This window comes from Nilaparvata lugens, chromosome 6, assembly GCF_014356525.2.
Source record: "Nilaparvata lugens isolate BPH chromosome 6, ASM1435652v1, whole genome shotgun sequence".
Classification (NCBI taxonomy): Eukaryota; Metazoa; Arthropoda; class Insecta; order Hemiptera; family Delphacidae; genus Nilaparvata; species Nilaparvata lugens.
The window spans coordinates 35,776-46,798 of record NC_052509.1 but is presented as its reverse complement, the minus strand read 5'-3'; positions in this window follow the sequence as shown (position 1 = coordinate 46,798).

The window sequence follows — 11,023 nt, the reverse complement described above, 5'->3', positions numbered from 1 at the left end:
TGGAACTTATTCTATTATTCTTTATAATCAATGGGAAGATGAATGAAACAGCCAAAGGTTGGTTCTTGTTGATAGATAATACTTTGTCTTATGAGGGGACATAGAAATCATAAACAGTATTATATTTTTGCTGATGCCACAGTTGTATGTAGTCCATTAAAATATGCCTAGCACTGACCATTTCGAGAAAATATTTTTGGAACTGTTTTCTTACAAAATTTTGTTAAGGGAAGAGAATTGATTGTGGGTGATGTTATATTTTCATAATATACCAATGGAAAGGTCTAAATGAAATGAAAATGATATTGTTATGTAAGTCATTAAACAGTTCAACTACATAAATATTTTAAAGCTTGACCCACAGTTGCACAAAAGCCGGTTAGATTGTAATCGTGATTGATTCCACGAGAACCAATCTCAGAAGGCTTTTTCGAAAAGAAGGGTTCTCGTGAAATTAAAGTGAAGGGAAGGGATTTGTTCTCGTGAAATGAAAGGGAAGGGAAGGGATTGGTTCTCGTGAAATTCATCACGATTAAAATTCAACCGGCTTTTGTCCAACCAGTACTGAGAGTCAAAAATCCGCACCTTGATCAAAAATGAAGTATCGGCTATTTTTTATAATAATTAAGAAAATTGTTTATTGTTCATGCCAGCCTCTCAGCTGTAATTCGAATGCACGCCTACAACTGTGAAAGTCTTATCTCGGCCAATGGCAGACTCACTGTACCGAAACCTTTACTACTAATCATATGCATCTATTCGTAGTATTATTAATTTATTCTATTGCTGCATGCTCAAGATTCCAGTTTACTGGAGATTCAACATGATGTAACAATCAAGAGTAGCTTTTCGATTTATAAATAAATAATAAGTACTTGTGACTTGTGACAAATACAAGTCATCAAGGCATTTGAATTCCTGTAACAAAATACCTTAACTTCTACAAAGAAAATCATTAATAATTTGGTTTTATGAATCTTCAGAATTATCAGAAATTTCTTAATAAAATTGGAATTCAATAATAATAGAACGCCAGAAATGGGAAAATGAACAAAAACAATATAACAAAAACGCCAGGCTTGGGAACAAAATGGAGCAGAGAAAAGCTGAGGTCCACTAAAACTGGGCAAATAAAATTAAGTTTTCACAAAATGAATCAATTTTTCTCTGTCTTCCAAGCTCTGTCCAATTTATGTAGATGTATAACAATATTATCTATTTTATCTTTATTTATTAGAAATTGTTTTTTTTTATTATATACAGCTCAATAATTATTTTCTTAATTTATATTTTGTAAATTCATCCATAATTTTGCTGTATTGTAAGCTATTGTATATAAGTGTATAAGCCAGTACATATTGTAATCTACATAAATAAAGTACTCAATCAATCAATCTTCCACCTCCGAGTTTCATGACTTGACAAGCAGGTGTAACCCACGCTCTGCAAGGGTCTGTGAAAAACACAGATAGAATTATAGTTTTTTAGTCCATGCTGAAAATTAAAAGAATCATCCTATCAAATTTATTTGACAACAAAAATTGATTGAAAAATGGAGTAATTATTTTTATTTTGTCAAAATTACGTGGATAATCATCTCCAAAGTTCAAAAATCTTTGAATAAAATGACAGGACTGGAACTCACAATCTTTCATTCTCAAGTCCCGCTCGCTAACCCCGAAGACCTGAAGATCCAGTTGATAAACGAAACTATTCAATTGAGCTTTTATCGTTACGTGAACCTTGTATCACAAAAAAGTGAATTAATTTGTTCTGACAATTAATTTATTAATAGAATGGCCTAAACCATCCTCTGTAAATTTAAAATCGTTATGCAAAGTTTCAAGTTTGTCAGTTCGCTCGTTCAAAAGTGGTGAGCGTGAAACCTGTATTTCCTACCCCATAAATGTCAATTTAAATTATTTTATCAACTTCATTTATACTGTAGTATAGATAATGAGAATAATTATAATAATATAATCATCGTCATTTTTCTAGATGCAGTATAGTTGCTATGGATTGAGCTTCTATTACAGAAATATTATAATAGAATACGGATTATTAACTTTGAACATTACTGTCCATGAGCAATTTATGCTGTGAATTTACGGATAGGTAGTGAATTTATTTATCTTCTCAACTTTGTCAATCTTGATATCGTTCAAATTATCACATATCAAATGATTAAAACTGATTAATAATCAGACTATTCTGTAAAGATAAATTTCAATACGTTAACATTCGAGATAATAACTTTATGCGGAACTTGGCCTACAAATGATATACAATGACCGGAAAGATGTGAGTCACTAGATATTCATCCCTGCTTTCTCATTCCCCATTAATTTTCAATCACAATAATTTGAATAATTAATCCAATTATAACTGTACATCCCTTTTGAGAACAAAATGTTGCTAGGCTACAATCTGTTATGTGATCATCCACTATTATTTACAACAGCAGACAAATTATTTCGAATTCAGCATTAACAGCGATTCCGTTCGAATTCAATGTTTAGACATGTAGGTCCTAAGTTTTAACACAAGCCCGAAATAGTGCACAATTTTCAAGAAGGCTTAATGTGTGACTCAACTTCAACTCAACTTAATGTGTGATATCTAATTGCAAGGCAACTTGACTAAGGAAAAGCATGTCTATTACGGTATCCATCATCATATCATCATTATTATCCATCATCAAGGTCATTTTCCAATTTTTAAGTAAAATCACCAGGAAAACCAACTGATAGTTCCTTTGACCTTGGCTTATCCTATAAAACTAATTTCCACGATTTATTGAAACATCTTCAAGTCATTCTTCACGAGAGCAGTAAATAACTATTTTCTTAGGTGAGCCTCATCTATGAATTCATGACGGATATAATCATAGAATTAGCCAAATAGTAATATCTTAACTGTAGTCTAACTATGAAAACAAATTAGGAACAGTTAGGCTAAATGAAACTTTGTATGTTAAAACTCTAATACTGACTGCTTTTTTGAAACAAGTTTTCTCAAGTCTGAATAAGGACTTTTTTGCTGATGATGATGTCGACTTTTAATTTTGCGAGGAAAATGAAAGATCACATAATTTTCAATTTGGTGGGTTACGAATTCCGAAGCAACTGGGAGTGATTTTACAGCTCATAAATGTATGTTAGCAGAACTGGCTTCAAGAAAACATATTTCAAAATTAATATGAATTCATAGTCCGGTTTTTTATCTGTGCAAAAAAGACGGTACTAGCAAACACTTGTCATTTGATTGCACAAAATCATTGAAATCCATGTTGATCGACAACATGAATATTCTATTTGGCCAAAGGGTTAACAACATGAATATTTTATTTGGCCATCCCAAACAGTATAACAGTACTGCATATCCTGCAAACAGTCTATATCCAGTATATAGATATGTATACACACGATAGACAATAATACACAGTATGTATCCTATATAATAGGAATAGTACTGCTTTATCCTGTACGACGAATCGGCACAATATGTAGATATGGATGAATTGATTATGAATTGATTTTATAACTTTATTAATGAAAGTATTATTCAATTTCAAGAGGCTAGAGAAGATAATGAGTATTATACAAATGTATTCTAAAATACTTGAAAAATGGTACCCTCAAATATACAATGGTTTAGTTTAACATCAATTACGGTAATGATAAGCAAGTTATGGAAGAAACTCAATCAAGAAATCTATAACTTCAGCTAATCTGAATCGCTTGAGTTCATGTTTTTGTTGTAAAATACATTTCTTCAGGAAAGCCAAATGTAAACAATCTGAATAAAAATACGAATGTGAAATGTTCCTATCTTGTAGGCTGATGATACATAGGTGTTAGGTCGGGAGTCAAAGGTTGTATGTTGTAGATAGTCTACGCTACGGTAATATTATTTTTATTGAATTCAACAAGTCGATAACATCGTTACAAGACGAAAAATATTTTTTCAGTTGAGCTGATTTGAGTTAAAGTGTTTTGAGTTCGTTTTTTAATTAGTTTTCTACATTGAAGGAGAAAATTGGATGGAAAACATTTGGTGAAGTGTGAAATTCATGTGAGTGAATATATTTGGTTAAAATTATTGAAGATGGAAAATCACGAGCTATGATTGGACTGAAATGATAGTTTTCTCTCATTCTGTGCAGAATCATTCCGCAGCCAAGATGTCTCAACTACAAGAGACCGGTATTCTATCATCAATGATCGGCAATCAGCACCAGGTAAGACCTGGCAAAACCAGTATTCAACTAATTCCGTATCATGTCCACCCCTTGCTTAGAAAATTATTTGTACTCGTCTAATCATGAAGATATCTACTCTGATTTTGAACCCTATTTGAAATTCCAAAACTCCGTATTTGAGAGATTAATTTGTAGGTACTCACCTACTTATTGAAAATCTATTGAAAAAAATACCTTCCTATTTTCATATGAGATTCAGACCTCAAATTTTTTCCATGTTCAATTAATTGTTTCATTACTTTTTCTCCCAACCCAATAAAGTGATCACTGTACTGTATTTTATAAAAAAATTATGAAATTCAAGGATATTCTAACTGTTATTTCATACAAATGATGTAATAATCACATTATTTAAAACCGAGAGGAGTTCCATATAATCCAGTAAAGGAAGTTCATGTTGAAAGGTGAAAATGATAGATGATATCTTAAATGACAACAGTATAATAAAAAATACATGAAGAGCAACGAAGAGAAGCTATTAGGAACAAGAAAAGGAAAAGTGGAGAGGAAAGATTAAATCATTATGTTTTGTCAGTAAGCATATTATAATGCTCAAATTGAGGAAGTGGAAAGAAGTGATTAAAATGTGAGAGGATAGACTTCAATTGAAAATATAGTGCACTGTGAGAGATTGATAAAATTGAAGAGAATTTTAATCAGTATCCATCAAAAGGATATTGGGACAGCATCTCCTCAATTTCGTAACATCAACCACTGCAATTATTATTATTTTTTTATTTCAAGTCAATTTTGGGGCTCTAAGCTATCTTATAGACATTGTAGGGGTGAGAGGATTTTGTGTTGAGTTTCGATGATGTTAACCCCACAATGATCTTCACCAAGAAGGTTGACCTAAGGTCGAATTCAACAGTCTTGTTAGAGTCTACCTCCTCACTCACTGTGGATGAGGATCATCTTACATTTTCTGAAGAGATTTTGTTGAATGCAGAGGCTGTGATTCAATTATTGAGTACTGCCCAGAAGTAAAATCAAAATAAACGATGGTGGAAGAGCATCTTGGTTCAAGTAATACTCACCTGATCTTGCTCCGGACACCAGGTGTCAAATTTCTCCCCCAACAAGTTATCAAATCAATATCGAGAGGTCATTTGTACACGTGCAGTAATAGAATTGTTGCAATCCATACCACTATTCTATTATTTGTTGTGAAGGAAATGTATTTTCGTTTTTTAATGTTGTTCCGATGTTGTTATTTTAGATTATGAAATAGAATATTGGCTCACCGAACTCTCCATTCACACAAGCGGAACGTTTCACACTGTTCAATGTATTTGTTATTATCCTGATTTTAATAATCAAGCACAACATTCTAAAAGGTATAGAATTCAAGTGGAACAAATAAATCAAGACATAATTGAAGTTGGTAGATTGTGCTGTAGGAAATATTAGATATAAGTTCAAAGAGAATTTGACAAGTAAAAATATTTCTCCGCAATATTTCTCCACTCAATCAAAGTAGAGAAATATTGTGATTCACATAATGGATTCAACAGAGAAGGTTTGTTGTGGCTTAAATAGACTAAAGCAATTTAATACCGGCATTGGAATTTCGGCTTATCATTATTTTTGCTTATTCTTGCTTCTATCCAACAATTCGTTGAATTATTTGTTGTTAACTGATTAGTTCGATTTCGTGTACAATCCGACTGCATCTTCTTGCTACTGCAGTCCACCAATTAAGACGTGGCGTGTTTGGTATTGATAAATATGCTTCCCCTATCAACCAATAATATCAAAATGTGTGAATTATTGTATATTTGTATTCATGGAGAAAATTATGTGCTGAAGTTGTTGTTCATTTGGAACCGGATGTAGTTTCAACAGTAATATTTTTATATCAATATAATATAAGTAATTATAAATAATAAATACTATAATTCATTTCATTTTATTATTGAAGTGTAATATTTTTGTTTTCCATCCAGTTCCTCAACCGTCAAAATTCAAAATTCTTAGTTTCTATTGTTTTTGAGTGAAAAAGGACTAAATTATTTCAGAAAAGTGGAATCATAACCTCATTTCGGACTTTAAAAATATCATCTAAATTTGAGAGAGAAATAGTACAAGAAGTATCCTTAGTTTTTCTCTCCCATTCAGTACTTTCCTGTAAAATTAAAAATGATAAATACAAAGTAAAAAAATTTGTCAATTCAACATTTTTACATCATTTGATAGGGATTCGATATGGATTAACTTCTATTATTATGGGAGGATAAAAATGAGAATGATTGAGAAAGAATATATTAGGTTGTTCGTATTGTATATAGGATCTACTTGTCACAACTACATTGTCAAGATGTCAAGATTGAAAAATATGAATAATTTATTTGTGAGATTCCAAATAAAGACTACTAGTGAGTAATGGCATAATAAAATGTAATGTTTTTCAAGTGCTGACTTTCATTAATGCCATTTCAATCGGGTTTTATTGCTACCTATGAAACACCATTCAGCTAAATCCCCACTTAAGTGAATTCTGCCGCAGAATTTCGCTAATCCAATATTTTCTATAGCTCTCAACAATTGATTTTATAATACGATATGAGTGAAGGGGCTCACTTATCGTTATCGAGTTTTTTCTTTTTCATTGAAGAAGAATCAATCCTCAGTTTATTGAAACGGACTGATATCGGTTGTTGCTAGTAATTCGAAAGGAAGTATGAAAATCCATCCACTAATAATTTATTTCTGATTACATTAGTTATGAAATCGAGGCTAACTTTTCTTTTCAACTCTCATCTAATGTTAAATAAAGACATTGAAATTTGAGAGGTATTTCATAATCACAAGCAAATACAATGCTATTCATTATTGTTATCATTGAGTAATAATGAATAAACATTTCAAATTGACTCTTTATCGTATTCCGTGGGAGTAGTTTTCAAAACCAAATCAACCGAATAACAAAATTCGGTTTTTTATATTACTAGAATATATTTGGCGTGTAATAAGAAAGTCGTATACTTATTTCGCTTCTAGAAACGTTCATACAAGATTCCATATTACAACACTTCTCATAAATCTGAATTCCTCATCGAATGAATGGAGTTTTGGGTGAATATTAGTATTCCTTTTTATCTGATTGTGTTTCCTACTAGATCTGATTGATAAATTGAATTGAATTGAATTTATTTCGCCAAAAAAGCACATTACATTATTAAAATAAAATGAACAAAATGAAAATGTAACTATACAAAAACAGATATTAATGAATTTAAATATTAATGAATATCAAGTCTTCAAGAAGTGAGCATTCAGTCTTCAAGTTTGCATTGTAGGTTTTGAGGGAACGTTTTTCTCTATCGTCAAGACTCCAAGTCTGTAGTCTTGTTCCTTAGCGTATAGACTAGACAGATCATTGCGCTTGAAGAAACTACTATTTCTCTCCACTGTATAAAAGACAATGATGGATCATAGCAGGGAGTTTCCCAACTTTTATTGGATTTCTGTCGGGATAAGTGGTCACTGTAATCGTGAATTGTAAGAGGGAGAAGTTTCGAAGGGTCATTCCTGAAGAGAACAACAACATCTGGACAGAAATGAAAGAAGAATATTATTTGTGAGGTACATACTTGTATCTTAAAGCTTCAAATTGATCAAACTGAAGGCATATTCTACCGTTGCACCATCTTCTAGTGCATCTGATTGGTATATATCAATATGTAGAGACAATTCTGCACCTGAAGCAAATGAACGGTCAAATATATGAGAATATGCTGAACTTCATAATATTTTCAACTCTAGTTGAAGCTCATTACTGGCCATTGAACCTTTCGCATTTCACCTCCATATTCCTATACAGCATATCATTCGCTAGAATGACCAAGTTGATTGTTCTTATTCAGTTTCAGCAACTCATATAAGTAGTGAGTGTATTGATTGTTTCGCATAGAAAATTAATATATTATTATCCATTCCATCGGTGAGGAAGAGGAACAAGTTGCTATGAACTGGACGCCAAAAAATAGAAATAATAAATTAGTATTGGATATTGGACAACCGTACTTCTCATATCTAGTTTCAGACCTTCAATATGAGTATGAAGCTAAATAACACACAATAATGATGTACTTGCAGCATGTAATTATCTGGATATTGGTTGAAAAGCTTTGATTTGCTTCACACCTTCGAAACTAGAACTGGTCTTATTCAAATACAAGAATAAGATATATAATTTTTATGACTGTAGATCCCCTTCCTGGACCTATCTAGACTTGGAGTTATACAGTTCAGATCTGGATAATCAGTTGTTTGGAAGAGCCATGCTTCTCTGATGCAAGCTTTTTTTGAAACTTGTTTTTATTATCTATTGTCACGCACGATATTATACATATCAATATTGGAAGAGGATGAAAAAGAATGAGGAGAAACTGTAACTCATTCTAGGAACAAAGCAACAAAAGCAGTTCATGTTAGCTCTATCATTTAATTATAAGACTGAAATTTTGGAAATACCGTATGTAAGTTTAAATATCCCGTTACACATAGGAAAGCATCCACAGCTCGAAACATTTATCACAAAGTAAAATTATGAATTACTAGATTTCACGAAGCTTTTTCTCTGAAGAACTGGACAAAACAATTATAAATAACGAATCACATTGCAACAAAAATGTATATTACAGAATTTGATAAAAGAATGGATTAAAATTTAAAAGAGAATATTAATGAAAAAAAGATAGGCCTAGAATTGAAAGGAAATGATGAAGATGGAGAAGAAGTGGAGCCTTTAAAAAAGGAGAACGAAAACAAACAGATGAGGAATATGGAAAACAAGAAGAGGAGCTGATGATGAAAATAGATGGAAAGAGAAAAAAGAGTGAAGGAAGGAGGAGAGAGGTGGAAAAGGGAGGAATAGCAAATAAGATATTGGAGAAGAAGGGAAGGAGTAGGTGGAATAAAAGGGAAAAAAGGAGGGAGTTGCAATGAGAAATAAGTTGAAAAAATAAGTAGGGAGAGTGGAATATGAGGAAGAAGAAAGAGGCAAATAATGTGGACTTTCGATCAGTCAGGCTGGATACCTTTCTTGTGTGATCCACTTAGAACAGTTGACGCTATAAAATAGTCGAATTTTCGATACTCGAATCAGCTTGTACACAATGACCGATCGAATATGAATAATTTCAAATGGATGCTTATGTTGAGAGGTCAAAACTGAATAAAAATTCAGAGACTGCGCCTCGAACTCGAAATGTGTCGAGCAGTCTCATCGTCAAAAGCATCAATTTTTCCATTTTATTTAACTCGCTTTGAACGCTAGACCTAGAAGAGTGATGAAGAGTGATGAAGAGTGATGGAATGATAAAGTGAACTCTTTATCATTATCTTTATTTTTTCTTCTTGGTTTATCCTGAAGAAGCTTTGCGGTTACAAGTGACATGTGCAATACGATGAGGTGAGTTTGAAAGAAAAAAACTATTAAGAGATTCTATGATAGAGATGCTCTCAAGATTCTACTCTAGTGGGTCTACCATTTACCATCTACAAAAGCTGGAGAAAAAATGAACTATTCTAAGATTATGAATATGTTAGTGAAAAATTTATAATGAAAAGTATAACAAATCTGTTACGTAATCGAAGTTTGGTAATACGGTACATATTATATAGTTTGGTTTCTGTTAAGTGAACAAAACATAACAGCAAATATAATGTTCGCCATTGCATTATTGTAGAAGGAGACATTTCTGGAAATGATTGTTTTAGAAGATTCCTTCGTTAGATGAATGCGAATTTGATTTGGAACATCTGCTAAAGTTTCCCTATTCATTTCTAAAAGAAACTTTTTTTGTGTCTGCACTATTGATGCAAAAATTAATGTAGACAACACTTCTAATCTAACATAATATTTGTGATAAGATCGTTATGGTTCTAATTATTTTCGATAATATGATACGATACAAGTCTTAAATTGTTAGATTTTGGCTGCTCATTGGAGACTCAAGTGTGGTCATAAATCTTCGAATAGTTTTCTTAAAAAACTATACGGCTTCTGTGGCACTCGTATGTGAGTTGTGGAGATGCAATGCTCAATCGTCATGACTAAACGACTTCACGAGAAATAGGAATATTTTATTCATGTGAATTTTGAAAGGTGCAACAAAGAGGATCATAGTATCAATATTTTGACGTTACGACACTATAGACAAAAATCTATCTATCTTGTTCAGCTTCTTGTTTTCTCCTATTCAAAGAGAATCATATAAATTAAGCATTTCAGAGCAATATCATTCCATAATTCGACATTTAATCGTAAACTTAAAATAATATTAACCTCCGGGATAGGTTTGAACTTTATCCCATTCTCAAATTTTAGGTGTGCGATATGATATAACTAGAATTTCATGAAAATATCACACTTATTTTGCTAGATTGATCATTCTCTCAATAGTGTAATCAGACAGGTGTAAATTGACTGTTATCCAGAAAATGAATTGTTTTCTGAATGGATAGGCCAAATACTCAGTTATAAACTCCATTGAACTCTTGATGACTTTTTTGAAGCTTTGAGCTCGAAAAACTAGCCTTGATTTGAAAGACTAGAGAAATAAATCTCTTCAAATAGTTCATACAGTGATTCACTTCATAGTGGACACTTCAATCTAAAGTTCTCAATTCTCTTAAAATTCAATTTATTCAAGCCTACTACAAAATTCCATTTATTAAATTAAAAATACTATCATCTTTAGCTGTTGTCCGTGGAAAATGCACGACACGAAATGAAACTCAATTTTTATACAAATT